The sequence below is a fragment of the Clinocottus analis genome, unplaced genomic scaffold, assembly GCF_023055335.1.
Source record: "Clinocottus analis isolate CAN_PGR_092001 unplaced genomic scaffold, fCliAna1.0.p SCAF_7, whole genome shotgun sequence".
Taxonomy (NCBI): Eukaryota; Metazoa; Chordata; class Actinopteri; order Perciformes; family Cottidae; genus Clinocottus; species Clinocottus analis.
The window spans coordinates 9,006,490-9,022,779 of NW_027176229.1; positions in this window are offsets into that span (position 1 = coordinate 9,006,490).

Sequence of the window (16,290 nt, forward strand, 5' to 3'; positions counted from 1 at the left end):
AAAATGTCTACTTGTGATGTAGTGTGTTCATCTAAAGGGCGGAGTGAAGATAGTAGCAGATGAGTCTTACGCATATGCTGCCCACAGGCCCAGTTGCCAGCTCTGACAGGCTGTGGAAGATGATGGCGGGGTGGGGGATACACCCTTGCTTTGCTATTTTTAATTTGACCCAGTAATTAAATGGGGAAGCTTTGATCAAGCAGGGAGAAAGAGATCTAAAGCTCTACAATTTACCGATCTTGCAAAGTGTCCCCCGAATGTAAACACTACGATGAGGAAAAGGGTTTTTGTTTGATGGGTCTTGAAGCAGTTAGACTGGAATACAATTTGACGACATCTCATGTATTAGGTGTAAAAAAAAACATGGCATGTTTAGCTATACAAAACATATTACGCAGTGTAAATCTGAACACATATTAAATATGTATGAAAGAGCATGTATGCATTAACATTTACAATATGTGCCTTTTTATTCTGTAGCATACAGCAGTGATCTTCAATCTGGGTGTCGTGAGATAAATTTAGTGGGTTATGAGATGATTACCCAGGGAGGAGAAATAAATATATAAAAAACTATATTTAGAAAATATTTGCCCAAAAACTGGGACATCTGCTGGCTCCGAATGGCAGTGGTAGCTGTTTCTGGACACTTTTGAACATAGATATCATACACGGCGATGACAGTTAAACTTATATTTACTGATGTCACTATAAGATGTTTGTATATTTATATCATTTATAACACTATTTTAAAGTATTTTAAAATAAAATCTGTCATTCATTTAATAGCAGCTGCAAGAAATATACCAATTACCTACGCCTTATCAAGGTTGCCGTCAATTAATTTTAAGCAAAGAGCGATGTAAATCAGATTTGTAAGGTAGTGTGAGCACATGTATGCCCATCAGTTATATCCTGAAATGTAATTGTGAATTTTGCCTTGTTCCCTACTTTCTAATCAAATGATAGCTATAAATACCACAGTAAACATGTCAATTATGTGTTAATCCGATTAATGTGGTGCCTCCTGAAATATCAACATCCTCCCACGGCCACCACCAGCAGCCAATCACATCACAAGAGTCTGCTATTAGCCTATGCCACTTCCTGCGGGGATAGGCCTGGAAGTTATCTACAAAGTGTCATAGTGACAGCAAAAATACTTTCTTTCCCCTCATTTTATTTTTTGGAGGCAGCTTCCTGTAATTCGGTTCTGTCATACTGCTAGAAGGTAAATGCATGCTTTTAAGGTTGCCAGCATCAAAGGAAGTGTACATGAGGGCACCCGCCCATGTACACTTCAAAGTGAATAAAGTAGATCTTTGCCTGCCTACATTTTATTGATTGTATTGCCATGTATGTCATGTTTTACTCAAGCTGTGGAGTATCTGAGTGTTGACTCATAGACTTGTATTTTCACACATGTTCACAATGCAGACTGCCAAGAATCACAGTCCTCCTACACAGCGATGAACTGAGTCTGTTCATTGTGTTGTACTGCATCTGTGATACAGATCTGTAATGTGCACATGTAGATATATATGTTTGTGTGTGTGTGTGTGTGTGTGTGTGTGTGTGTGTGTGTGTGTGTGTGTGTGTGAGCGAGAGAGAGAGAGAGAAAGAGAGCAGTAAAAAGCCACCCATATATTCTCGTACTGCTGTCTCCTTATTCACTCAATATGTTTACTATATCAAATTAGTTGCACTTAAATTCATCGTATTTTCATGGAGCTTATTGTACATGAATTCAAACCAATGGACATCATTGAGTTTGATGTTACTGTCACAGCTCTGCTTGTTCACATTTCCATTAAATTACATACAATCTGACTTATTCATGAACTCAAAATATTCATGCCTCTAAAATGATGCGGCAGCAAAGAAATGAGGGATATGAGGCATCTTGTAAACAAGATATTTAAGACGGACCATTAATAAGCTCCTACAGAAATTATAATTACCTAGCTTAATACATTGGGATGGTTGCTTTGAATATAATCTGCCACATATTTACTATGTCCAAAAATACAAATAATCCACAAATATTCTAATACCAAAGATCTACATTAGATACTACATACTTAACATGTAAATCATGATCTCTTATAGCCTTTAATGTAAAATGACCACTTCATTTTAATTTACAGATATGATCAGCCATTATTTCAGGATGATTTGTCAAAACATTATTTATTCAAACAAACATTTCCTGAGGATTTTTTAATTTAAAAAAAATTGCAGCACTCTATAGGTTTTTTACTTCAAAGCATACTCAAGCAATTACACATTGCACATCTATGAAGTCTAGTTTGCTTTAATTCCCATAATGCAGCACAATAGCGTAGACAGTTAGACTCAGTGCTGAGGGACATTAGGTAGCAGGATTTAATGCAGAAATAAATAACAATGTACAAAACATGAGTTGTATTAAAGCCACTCTGTGTAGAATTATAATGAGTTTGTCGGCAATTTCAAACTTTTTTGAAATTCACTTAACTAATTATGGTTTCTGTGTAGCCGAACATCGAGCGCCTTTTAAAATTCCTATGCATAATGCTTTTCCCGTATACAGTATACTGTGCACTTATCCACATTATGTAAACACATCTCGGACACTCATCATATTTCTTCATGGCTCAACTTCAATGCTGACTAATACCCTCCACTGGAAATCTTTAACTGAGTTTAAAATCAACATGTGTACTGTTCAGCAATATAGCAATATTTTAACCTGAGACCTGCCACTAACTGCACAAAAGTTGTTCTCTCTCTCTCTCTCTCTCTCTCTCTCTCTCTCTCTCTCTCTCTATATATATATATATATATATACACACACATATATATATATATATATATATATATATATATGTGTGTGTGTGTGTGTGTGTGTGTGTGTGTGTGTGTGTGTGTGTGTGTGTGTGTTTGTTTGTGTGTGTGTGTGTGAAGGCAGCTTGAGACTTGAGTGAAGCTGTTAAGTGTGGCTGAGATGGAAACTAAATTGCACAGCTTGCCTATGTCAGTTTGTTAAGGCTGTGGCGCTGCAGCAGTGTCAAGTGAGGACTGACAGCAGTTGGTCTGTGAGTGTAGACTCAAGTACACTCAGGTGTTCCTGTGCTGTCGGAACCAGTTACAGCAGCAGTCAATCTGCACCTGCCTCTTGTCACTGCACATTGTTGCTGATCTGTGGGACCGAGCCAGTGCACGGATTTCTCATCCTGACACCTTGTCTGACTGCTCTCAAATCTCAGTTCTGTTTGCTCCTGTCGACTCCCACAGTGCACTGCCCCACGCTCAGTCAGGTTGCTGTTAGTGATTACAAGGAGCAAGAACGAGACAAGCTGAAGGTCTTCCTCAAAGGTCTTTCACTTCATCAAATCGTTGGTTATGTGTCCGCCAGTCAAGTTGAAGCTTGAAGAAATAATCTCATACATTTTCAACTTGGTCTGTTTCTCTAGATTTCTACTTAAATCCAAATATTGAATGGAGAATTGTGTGTTTTTATGGATGCTACTGTAAATCAGCAGTTCAAACACCCAGAAATGATGTGAAAGTGTCTCTGTGAGGCTGTACTAACAAAATGTCTCCACTAACTGTGTAGAGAGAGCGACATGTTAGGAGAGCAGCTGCTTCAGTCCTTTGTAAGTGTCGACACACAATGCGATTAGACACAGTACTGAGTGTAGGCCATAGGTCTTTTGGCAGCATTCGGAAGCCAATACACACATTGACTGTAATTTCACACTACAACATGCCGTTATGCAGCCTCTGTAGTAGACAAGCTGAACAGCTGCACAGGGTGCTTTGAGCTAAATGTGCTAATAACTCATGTCGTGAGATTAACAAACTCATTAGGATCCTCTGAGGAATCATATTACTAAATATCATAATCCACAAAGATATTTAAGTCTGTAATAAATTGGCGGATTGACTAAAGCTGACGTCGCCTGACTAAATAGATATTTAACTTGAGCAGAGCCAACCTAGAAAAGGATGTTCTCAACATTTAAGAGACCAGGCTCCTTGCCACCACATGTAAAGAGACAAAGAAATTGGATCCATCCATAGTCATTGCAATTTGGCCAAACTCCATGCTGAGATACTAGCGATGACACACTGGCTTTGTGATATTCGTCTAGCATTTATGACCTTTGTGTGGGCAGTGGTGCCTTTCAGAAGCTGAGCACAACTCATGCAGTCTGAATGACCTTCAGGAGACCAGCTTCCATCTTTAGAGATCAATGCTCACTGACACAAGACGCTCGTCCTCCTGGCTTCAGCCTTCATGTGGCATCCCACATAAGTCAGCTGGCTATATATATTCATTGGAAAGCATGGAGGAGCATCATAGAAATGAACAGGATAGAAAATAAAAGGCTCATGTAACACTGCCTTCCTCAAGTTATATTTATTCTTAATTCTTTGGAAAAAGACTGACCGCACCCTTATTCAAGTGCACCACATAACTTGCAAGGTGACAGCGTTTCTTTTCACAGAAGGCCTAGTTTTTCTCAAAATCAATAGAGTTTGCCTATTACAGGGTTACAATGTGTACAGGCACACATTTTCTTTACCTATACACAAACGTAACACCAATACAATGCGTATGTTAGGATGTTGGTGCACAAACAAATGTTCCAACACTCCTTGCTAATGAATCATGTCCATCTGGGCGGATGACTCGCAGTCTATTCATTCAGTGATGTTCCGCTTCCTTTCCATTTTCCCAAACCAGGTAAGTGTGAGGTGGAATTGTCCACAACCATTAACATCAGATTCTGATTTCATCAGAAGGGAGGGTTTCCTGTCTCGGTTAGCGGTTGCGACACTGATTTTGGACAAGGTTATTGGTCGCACTGGTAAGTCAGAAAGCCTGAATCAGCCACGCATTGTGCGTTTCACAATCAGGATTTATTAAGGTTGGAGTTGCTTCCATTTGTGACTCTGTCTGCAAGCAAGAGTCGCGGGCGGGAGAGCAGATTGAGATTTTTCTCTGCTGATAGCTCAGCTTGAATTATTCACCCTCCAAAGGACAACACAGTGCTGTATGAATTGGTCAGCTGACTTGTGCATAATAGATATATATGTGATAGAAATCAGCGCCCTGAAATCAGCTGATGTGTATGTTGTTATAAGGGTGGACTTAAACAAAGATACCATAGATACCACTCTCCATCACTTGTATTTGATGTAAGAGAATAATTTGTTCTTTCTCTTACAAAACATGTTTTATTACGATGACCTTCTCTATGAAAGATGGTACTCGTCCCAATAATTACTTATAATTAAACACTATGTAAGTAATATACTTGATACATGAGCACATATTTGACTGAGTTGCTTGATGATAATTTGGAGCGATTACTTACATAGTGTTCCTGTCCTTTCAACAGCCATTGGATTTCTGAACAATCTTCTAGATCAGTTGTCTATCAATACAAGCCATTGTGTATGGCTGGATGTACAGCAGGCATACATTCAGGAACATGTACTGGTTTTACTTGTGGCTAACTGTGTTTAATCAACATCGGTAAGGATATTCTAACTTCTACTTTGCACACGGCCAATAATTTATGTTTGCCTCAGTACTCAACTCAATTAATGTAATCAGACAAACTCACAAAATCATAATATAATATATAGTGTAATCCTTTAGGTTTGGTCTCTGGACTGGTACAGTAGATCGACATTTGATTACAGTTTTATTACATTCTGCCTCACACAGTCCAGAGCGGAGATCTTTTCACACCAACATCCAGACTTTCACATTACTTGTTTCTGCATGCACAGGTGTTGACAGAGCTCATGCTGCGTACCATTGAGCACTTGTCTGCACTGTTACCATGACAACCAGTCTCTTCTGTCTAAAAACACACAATTGATGTGGTCACTTATAAATTATAACAGTGATGGCAGTAGTTGGGTGTCCTTATTATATTTTTCTCCCAAACAATCTCCGAGGCCAGCTGTGTGCTCAGACCTGACCAGAGGTCAGCTTACAAGGGTTTGAGAGACTGAGTTTCTCTATGTCCAATAGCAGTGGCACTAAAAAAATAAGGGATTAGCTCGCCAGCTCAGATGACATTTCAATCATCGATGCCTGATGAGCCCAAGTGATAAACTGAGTGCTCTTGGCCCTCCTCCACCTCTTTTGCCTCTCGGATCTATTGTGAAGTCCTCCTCCGACTAGGGCCACACTGGTGGTCTAATATATATGTGACAGTCTCTGCTGGACTTTAGATAGCAAAATATTCCTGATCTCTATGAGCACTGTCTATGTGCCTATCCAAGTGAAACTAAGATTTAAGAAAAGTCTCCAGGCCCTGAAATGAAGAGAAGTCCCAGTTCCAGTAATCTTGATTATCTCAGAACTGCAACAGTACAGCTGATCCTGCAGCTGTACATCCAGCGGTGTGTCATGGAACGATGCAACATCTGCACGAGTCTGTGTGCCCTCTTTTCATTTAAATAGAGTTTTTTTGTAGAGTCCTTAACATTTCCCACCAAATGATACCCTGGAACAAATAGATAAACAGAAAAATAAACTGTGAATTAACAGCTTTCCATTTAGATTACCTCATGTTTCTGCATCCAATGCTGTAACTTTTTTTTTTTGAATGCTTAAGCAAATATGTTCAGTCTGTAAAGTAGAGAGTGATAAGAGACGAGAGAGTTCCTGGTAGGTTTTGTAGTCAGTCAGACTGTTGTCACAGCAGGCGTCAGTAAAGGAGCTTGTTTATTGATTGATTGTGGCCAAAGGTCAGACTGAAAGAGCAAACACTCTGCATACAGTAAGTAGCAAAGGCAGACATACATTCATGTCACTTTTATCTGAATCAAGATCGCTCGTTATCTCGAAGTTGAGAAAAAGCCACTCGACGTAAGTCCACTCACTTTGCCAGATGATAACATTTACAACTATTGACAATGGGATAATTTTTTTTAAAAACCAAACAATAGTGTGTACATCTTGACTGGGCCAGTTATTCACATGACCTCAGTCTAACTGGGCAGGTGTTTCACATCCTGCAGACCAGACTGAAGCCTCATTGCCCCTGAACCGAAAAAGAACTGACGATATATTTAACGCAGGCCTGGCAGAGCATCAACAGGGAAAATACCAAGTGGGCTCCCAGTGCACTGTTTACTTAGCATGCATGTGAAAACATTTTGAATTAAATTTGTACAGCGCCAGAGTGACACTCCAGTTATTTATGCACATGCCATCCAATAATCAGACTAAACATTATGAATACTGTGAATGCATGATTAAGCATGCATGATTCAAAATGTGCGTCAGTACTTTAATGGTCAGTACTTTCATGGTATTTGTTTTTTCATTCTCAACAGAGACACTTGACTAAAGGGCAGCAATAAAACAAGCACAGCAGCTCAGTTAAGAGATACTCATCTCTTGATGGAATGACACAACAGAGCTTGAATGTTTGGACATGTTTGGGTTACATCATGAAGAGATGCACAGAGTCAAGTCTGTTTCAGCAAGATAGATACATTTTGTTGTCTGTATGATGAGAATGGACTTGCACTGTAACAAAGGCTTTTATTGCATTATGATAACTGCAGATATGTTATTGTTAGGTTTTCCTGAGCCGTCAAACTTTGATTATTTTGTGTGATGGACATAGCCGTGCTCACGAGCATGAGGACGCGGCCAAGTCACTTGAAGTGAATTGAGGAAACATAAGAGGAGACACGCCCCCTTGTTGGTTATCATTTATTTGATTGGACGCTGCAGCTGATTGGACTGATCCGATAGAGCTCAACATTACTTCAGTTTCATAACAAAGTGGACACAGATCACAGAATAACAAAGTTTATCACTTCCAGGTTTTATATTTGAGTAAAACTCCTCTTTTCCCTCCTTCTCCTGGTTTTATTTATTTTTAAATTGCCTTCTTGTGCAGTTTTCTTTTCATTTTCTCCAACACGGTCTGTCTGTCCTCCATCCTCGTGCCAAAACAGCCTTTCTTCTTCTTCATTTCAAGACAGACGTCCTCTAGGACCTTGTCCTTTACCTGTTGGATTTTGGTCTCCGAGCTCTGTTGTGTCTCAGCCAGGTCCTTCTTCTCATCCTCCACCTGTTTTAATTTTACCTCCTACTATTCGTTCTTGGCCAGATCCGTTAACTTTTCATCCAAAGCTTTATGGTTTGACAGCAAAGCATTTATTCTGGACTCAGAGCGCTGTTATTTCTGGTCCAGATCCTTTGTGAGCTTTTCCTCCACAGGGTCATATTGTTCCTGCCAGGCTTCTTCACTGTGGAGTACAGCTTCTTTGGTGCTCAGCTGTTTTGTTTTTGTCTATGTGAGCCTCTCAGAGAGTCTTTCCTTGGTCTTGCTGAGATTCAGTGTCCCTCTGGTGGATCTGTTAATCCAGCTGGTTCACCTTCCTCTGGTGCTCAACATGAAGCATCTCCAAGCTCTGTTCTTTCAGGTTCAGGTCTTCAGTGATCTTCTTCTCCAGGAAGTTGTATTTTTCCTGCCAGGCCTCAATGCGCTGGAGGTGTTCAACTCCTTTGCTGAAGAGTTTTTGGTCTTCATAAGCATCTGAGAGAGATCATCTTTCTCCTTGCAGGGATACAGGATTTCAGTGTCCCTCTGGTGGATTTGATCCTCCCCCTGGTCAAGCTTCTTCTTGTATTCTCTCTGCATTTCCCAGTCAGTGTTTCCACTAGGTTTCCAGTTTCGAGGTAGGAGGGTGGGGGAGGAGAGGGGAGTTCTCGGGGACACCAACAATGACACAAACGCTATCACTTAAAACAATGAAAATAAAGTTTTATCTCTGCAAAAAATAAAAAAAGATATGTAGTTACTACTAAATAGCTCATTTGGGAAACTAAAAGCAAATTGCAGAACAAAACAGAATGAGACTGCAGATATGTGAGCATCAGGTTGTATCAGTATTCGTGGCTCAGTGAGCTGCTTTCCGCTACACATCGTTTTAAAACAAGGTTGTAGACTTGATACGGACGCTCTCAGTTCAAGCTCCATGTTGAGGTGAGGTCTTTTTCCGGATTTGAGAGATGGAACAGCAGAAAAGACGACTTCATGGAGACTTCACAGAGACTTCACGGAGATTGTCTTTTGGCAAAACGCCAAAAGTCGAGCCGCGCATGCGCAACGTAATCTGTTAATGATGTACCGTGAACATTTACCCGAAAGTACAGGCATTTCTCCATCTATTTATTAATGACTTAGTTTTATGTCCGTGTACTTTGTAATGTGTGAAGCCAGCAGCTCACTGTTAGTACAAGACACGAGCACTTTGGCTTGTTTCACTCGGAGCAGGAGAGCTGCTCCGGGTTTAGAGAGCTGCTCCGGTGCTCCTTGCAGCAAGGCTACTGTTGCCATCCTCTACCTTGGAGCATTTAAAACGCAGATATAGTTGTCCGCTTTTCACGTGACATATTTTTCTACCACTCTGCCCGCTGCTGGGTGCTCAGCGCTCACCTGTGTGCGCGCACGTATTTCTGAGCATTGGGACGGAACAACGCTGTGCGCGACACAGACCACGTAGAGACAGAAATGACACGATGTCGTGTAGATCCCGTCAATAAAATACGGCTGTTAAGTTTGTTTCATAACTGAACAAGGTGTAGACCTGTTCGACAGGAAAGAGAACCTTAAATGACTTCTTGTAATCTGGCGATATAGAGAAAATTACAAGGGGGCGGGGGTTTATTCAGGGGGGCGCCCCGCCCCCCCCCCCCTAATATAATGGTAGGGGAAACACTGCCAGTTCTGTGACTTGACCACGTTCTTTGTACACTTCTGCCGAGCTTCCTCACTCTTTTGGAGTTGAGATCCTTTGCTACTCAGCTGGTTTGGGGTTTCTGAAAGCCTTAAAGGGAGTAAAAGGTTTTTGATGAGATTAATCCAATGATGATCCACATAGAATGTGGAAGCAATCAGACCGATCATTAGGAGGAATACAAAATAAAGAGTTTTTCATAAAATTAAAAAACGGAAACAGGTGCATTCTAATGGTCCTATCTCCTTTTTCGTAGAGAGATCCATCAGCTGTATAATTTTCATCCTCTTTCGAGTATCAGAAAAAGCAGGATCAGTCAGTTGGGATACAGGAAAAGGGGCGTGGCCTGTGAGCGCTAGCGAGCCATTTTCTCATAATCAACTATGGGATCCATAAAATCTAAAAATGTCCACCAGTTCTAATAAGCCTGCCTCAAGTTTTTGAGAACGAAAAAATGTGATTACATGCTCAACATGATAAGCGATTACAATAGGGCCTTGCTAAGATTTTACTGAGAATAAACCAGCCGAGTATTCTCGAAGGTTGAAAGTAATAGAGAATGTCTAGGTGGAGCATAAGTGTGAAACACATTAGATTTAACCAAGACCCAAGTTAACTTAAACTCACAAATTATTGATTATATGTAGATTATTTGCAAAACCATAATCTTTTGTAACCTTTACCACACCCTAACTTTCATGCGCAGATATCGTAGAAAGCAAGGATTTCACTTTTTTTTGCCATTAAACTTCATTTAAAGTTTTGCAGAGTTGACCAGTCTTTACATTATGGCTTGATAATAAGGTTAAGTTAAAGAGCGAGCCATTTTGTTAATACATGTAAACACTATTGAATACTATTGATACTAGTTGTTTCCATTGAGTAGCAAACTCACATGTATTAATAGAAACTGAACTTGCATGGTATCACTTTAAAGAAAAGGTGCTACAAACCTTGATCTCCCACTACCAACTGACTGATCCTGCTTCCTCTGATATCCGAAAGAGGATGAATCATACAATCGCATGATAAAATAACACCTCTCTGTTTGACACCTTCAGTTTTCACGCTTTGCTGTTGCGAAATTTGAAAGCTCACAGTTTTCATTCTGGTATATGCATGAAAATGTTGTTCCCTTTGCGGTCCAACACTTCTGCACATTGAAATTTCACAAAGAATTTCGAGGCAGATGAGAACGTCATCAGCAGTGAAAGCAATGCACTTACAACAGAGAAGGAGCAAAGAGGACACAAGTGAATGGTAGCAAATGGCCCCTCCTGAAGGTTAGAAAATGGAAATGGTCATGTAAACGGAGAGTTTGAATGCAATTATATTTGCAATCATCCTTAAAATGTTAAACTAAGTCAACGTATTGTTCTCGATTTTAAAATACAGTACTTTTTTCTTCTCCTCTAAAACATCTGGGAAGGAACAAAATAACAGCAGGTTTGCTCTAAAGGTTGATGGATTACTGATGTTTTTCATTCAGTCCTGGTGTATTACAGAATGCCTCCCGTACAACAAAGACATGTAATCGATATTCTCCATCACTTTTAAAACCATTGCTTAGCCAAACAAACCCTGGGCAAAATCATTACACTCAGTTTACTTTCTTACCCAATTTTTGCCTCCTCAAAGCTCCACTGGGAACCGTGTATTCGGTAAGTTAATGACAGAGCAAGAGTTGTTTAGAATATATTTAATATACAGGTTAACGCAGCAGAAGTGGATTAATGGGCCAAAAGTGTCCTGACAAAAACTGATCCAAACAAAACCACAAAATAAGATGTTTAATTGCTCTTCAGAAGAAAGTTTTCTGATCTGACCTCATCTGCAGAATCACATGATTAGTTTGTTTCTTCCAAAGCTGTTGCAAATATCCTATGCAAAAATGAAAATAGATCTGATACCACTATGGTAAAGATTTGGTACGTAGATTGAGTCGGTGAGGCCCTTATTCTTTCAGTCAGATTTACAAATACTGCAAAAAACGCCACGCAAGGATTAAACTGACACAGTGTTAAGTTGTCAGCTAACCCTCTCCAAGTAAATAAAGCTAATGAAAAAACATTTGTATTTTTGATACTGCGATGACAAAAGGTGTGGGAGTCAGACACTCGATGTGGGTTGATGAAGAGAGTGTGAGCGGTCAATTCAACCCACTTCATACACTATTCTGTACACAGCAGAAAAGTTTGGTTCTAAAATGAGGCATCCTCTACATGAAAAAGTGGCAAGATACAGAGAAAAAGAGTACAACAAATGACTGTGCTTCCAAGAGACAGAAAACTAAATACAAGGTGTTTCCTGCTTCTTGGAGAAGTACTCAACATTTAACCTCAGGTGTCAAAATGGATATGTCCTAACATGTTTTGGAAATGAATGTCAGTTCAATTTCCAGAGAGAAGCACTCTTGGTAGCTTTGGCCCTCTTGTTTGCATCCTTAGCACTGACATCAATTCACATTTACATCTTAGTTTGGCAGGGGCTCCTATGTAAAACAACTTATAATTAGTGCTACTCAGAGCAGCTGTAATCACAATCATTGTAAGTCGTTATTAAAAGATGGGGCCAGAAAAATATTAAAATAACAGCATGTTTTGACACTCCAAACGCATGCAACAGCGGATAGAGCACATATGTCAAAATTCAAAGAAGGGTCACGTATAATGCGGTGCCCAATGCCTTTTGGGTCGAAGTGTCCAATCGTTGGAATTATTCATGTTATTTTCTGACTTGATTTGGGTTAACATCTGAGCGGAAAGATATGCAAATCTTTCTCCCAATTGTCCCATTTATTTCCCAAGCACGATTATATTCAACTTATACTTGAATATTCCGATGAAGTCCCGACGCCTAATGAGAAAACATGATTGAGGTGCCCAGGCTAGGTGGCATAAGTGACTGGAGGAATAGATTGTCTGTCACCAAATACTATCCTCTAATCACTGCTGGATGCTGCATTTTAATACTTCAGGTATGAGCTGCTGTAGACAGAGAATGTCAAAGGGTGTGTGCCCAATCTAGTCATGGATTAAGTTTCATCTCATGAAATACAAATATTAATGCACCAGATCTCGGTATGTTTTAAAAGCTCACCTGATTTGTATTCAGTCAGGTAACTCATATCAAGATAGCTGGTGAAGGATTTTCAAATCAAATATTACTTTTTATCACATTAAAATGGCAAAAATTTGATTTTAAAAGCAAATCAGATTTCACATAAATGGGAGAGCGGATGCTGCGATAGCTTAAAGCGTGAATGACGAAGCCTGACAAGCTTCTTAATTGTTTTGCTGAATACATTTTTGGGGAGAACGTACTTGCTGCACGGATTTATTTCAGTGTATAAAGTATGAAGGTAGATTTGTTAGTTTTGCTTATGAAACTAGAATTTCTGGCTGCAAATCAAAAATCTTTGCTCTGAAAAAAAACCCCTTGCCCTTTATGGAGTGCGGCTGTGGAAACATGCAGCCCCACTTTCTGTGTGCACGTATCGAAACTAACACATAATTTACTTACAAACAAGAATTTTGCTCTGAAAACATTTTTGGGGGTTTGCGTAATAAATACGCAAATCTACCTTCTTAGAGAAGTGTTACATTTGTTGTACTGTGCACAAGTTGCTCGGAAGTGAAATGGTACCAGTATCGGTATCAGTGCAGGACTTTGACTTTGAAGGTGCACTTTTTTTGTAAACTGTTGTTGCTCCGTGCACACAAAAAGACAATAAGATTAATTTTCAATAAGATGATAATTCTCCACAAATGCAAGTGAGGATGTGCAGAAAACATACAGACTCACTTTCACAGTGTACAAAATGTAATGTAACTCTGTCAACTATCCATTGTAAAAGCAACTGATACAAAGAAGTGTAACTTCCTAACTTTTCTCTAGAAAATGAGAAAAAATTAAAAAGAGGGAGCTAATTATATTCATTTCTCCACAGACCTCAGCTCAGGCAGAGAGGCTGAGAAAATATATACGATCAACATCTGGGTATTCCCCAAAGGTGAAGCCTGAACACACTCCATAAGTAACTGCATTCGCTCAGCTCTCATGCACATTATTTATCAAATGTGCATGAGTAAACAGTCTGAATGTATCTGTAAATAGTAGTAAGCAACGCTGAACTGATTATAAACCCTCCTTGCCTGAGTATAGTCCCACCCTGAAGACCCTGCATGAACGAATATCCCGAAGGCATGCAATGCATGTTTGATTAATATACTACTGCTCCCTCTCTGCAACCTCCTCGCTATCTTCAAGGAGAATTGAGTGAAGGAGTGTTGCGGGAGAGCACAGAGAGTCAGAAAGGAAGGATTTATAGCTGCGTGCAGTTCACTCGTTCTGTCTGACCATGACCGACCAAAATAAATCACGCAGAAAGAGTGCTGGCAGTGTGGCAAGTTCTTGTGTGACAGTTGATCAAGGTTGTCGAGGGACATTTCCTAGTTACAGAAACAGGTTAGCTGATTATCTTTCCGCAAAACAAAAACATCCAACAACATGAGTAGAATTAATACTTTTAGATTTAGGCTGCGACTAAGATGTATTTTTATGAAAATGATAAAACAAGTCACAAATAAGGCATAATCTAACTGAGGAGTGTGCTATATAACATAGAAACAAGTGTTTAATATCAAGTCCCATGATGCACCTTTGCTGATACTCACGTACAAATGAACGTATGCTCAGTTTCTGCTGTTACGTACGCTTACTGGCTGTGGGTCCTCTGTGTATTCACAGAGTATCGCCGTTGAACCGAGAAAATGACTGAACTTGAGTTGAACTTTATTTGTATAAATTCATGAAATTAGAACAGGCCACGACTGAGAAAACCAATTGGATATAAGCACTTATCACAGTTTGCATAGCACAGGACTGAACAAGCGTTCAGTCCCAAACTAGCAGCTAAGAGTGAGCATGAGATGGCAATTTACAACTGAAAGCCTGGCAGAAATATTGATAAAAAGTATGTTCAAACATATTTCAACATTAGAATTGTGTGGTACATAATTGAGGTATGCTTAACCAGACAATGAAGAGAACTCTTTGTTGGCACAGAGTTAATCGAGGGCAACTTCCTATAGTGCTGTTGTTTGAGGATCAACAAGGATATATTAATTATCTTGTGCTGTTTACTCTTACCTGCTTATTGGTTGTGAATCATTTAAAATGGGATATTAAATGCAAAAAAGAAACATCTGTAAAGTACCTCTTCATGCAGTTTGTACACATTCAAATGAGGGCAGAAAATACATGGCTGGAATGTGAGAAATGCATTTGCATTTAACTTTATTTTTATGAAAATATAATTGTGTGCTCACCTGGACTCCTCACAGGGAAGTAGCTTTTATTGGAAAGGTCGTCTCTGCAGTGGCCTGGCCCTCCACCCACGCACTTCACTAAGGGGCCTCGCCTCAGGCTTTATCAGGGCTGCCAGCCCCACTCTTCACACACTTACTGTACAAACAAGCACGAGCTCATCCACGCTCACACACACCCACTCTGTAATTACTGTCAAAGTTGGCTGTGCAGAGGAAACAGGCTGCAGCCGAGTTGTCCTACAGTCCTTCCAGCTGGCTCAGTGTCTATATGACAGATCAGACAGAGTTTTAGGGACTGGAGGATAATTGCAAAGAAACATTGTTGTGATGTTAAAGTCCCCATTTATTTGTGTCATTTAGAATTATATTATGAACAGCTGTTGTTGCAAAGAGCTGCTAGATGGAGTCTGCAAAAAGTCCCATAAGACAGAAACGTTCAACTCAAGACAGTCGTACATAAGAGTTAATGGCAGCAAAGGATTCAGCTAAAAATCACATTGTGTGTGTGTGTGTGTGTGTGTGTGTGTCAATGACGGGATGATATCTAATCACACAATCGCAGATTAACACTCTGTACAGCCTGATTTGCGATGTCCTTCACTCAAAATCATTTCTAGTTTGAATTTGTCATCGAGCTCTTTTCAGAATTAGAGAGCTGAATGCGGATGATTTACAGTCTCACCTGCAGCACACTGACAGTGTATTCTGCTTCCTGATGGCTGCCACAACTTACTTTTATCTAACAATTTCAGATGGTGGTCGCTAAGCCTCTACAGAATTTCACTCTCTGGCAGTCTGTCGTTTTCTGTGAGTGATTATATCATTCAGTATGCAACTTAATCAATTATTCGTAAGAAATGCATTTATTAGAGGTCGACTGCTGAGCAGGAAAGCTATTTAGACAGGCTGGTAGTCTGTGGGGTCAAATCAGTCTCAATAACGGCAAATGCACACAGAAAGACTCATGAATGCGCACGGAACAAGTCACAAACAAATTTGATTTACAAATGCACAGAGAAGGATTTACAAATACATTCCAATGATTTATATACAGTATATGTAAAAATAGATTGATGTTGAAAGATTGAAAGATGTTTGTGGATTTATATGTATTTATTTGTGGCTCACATTTATGTGTGGCTTTTTTGAGACTCCCCTACTGTGGCTTGATTTGCAAATGCATTTTTTTTTT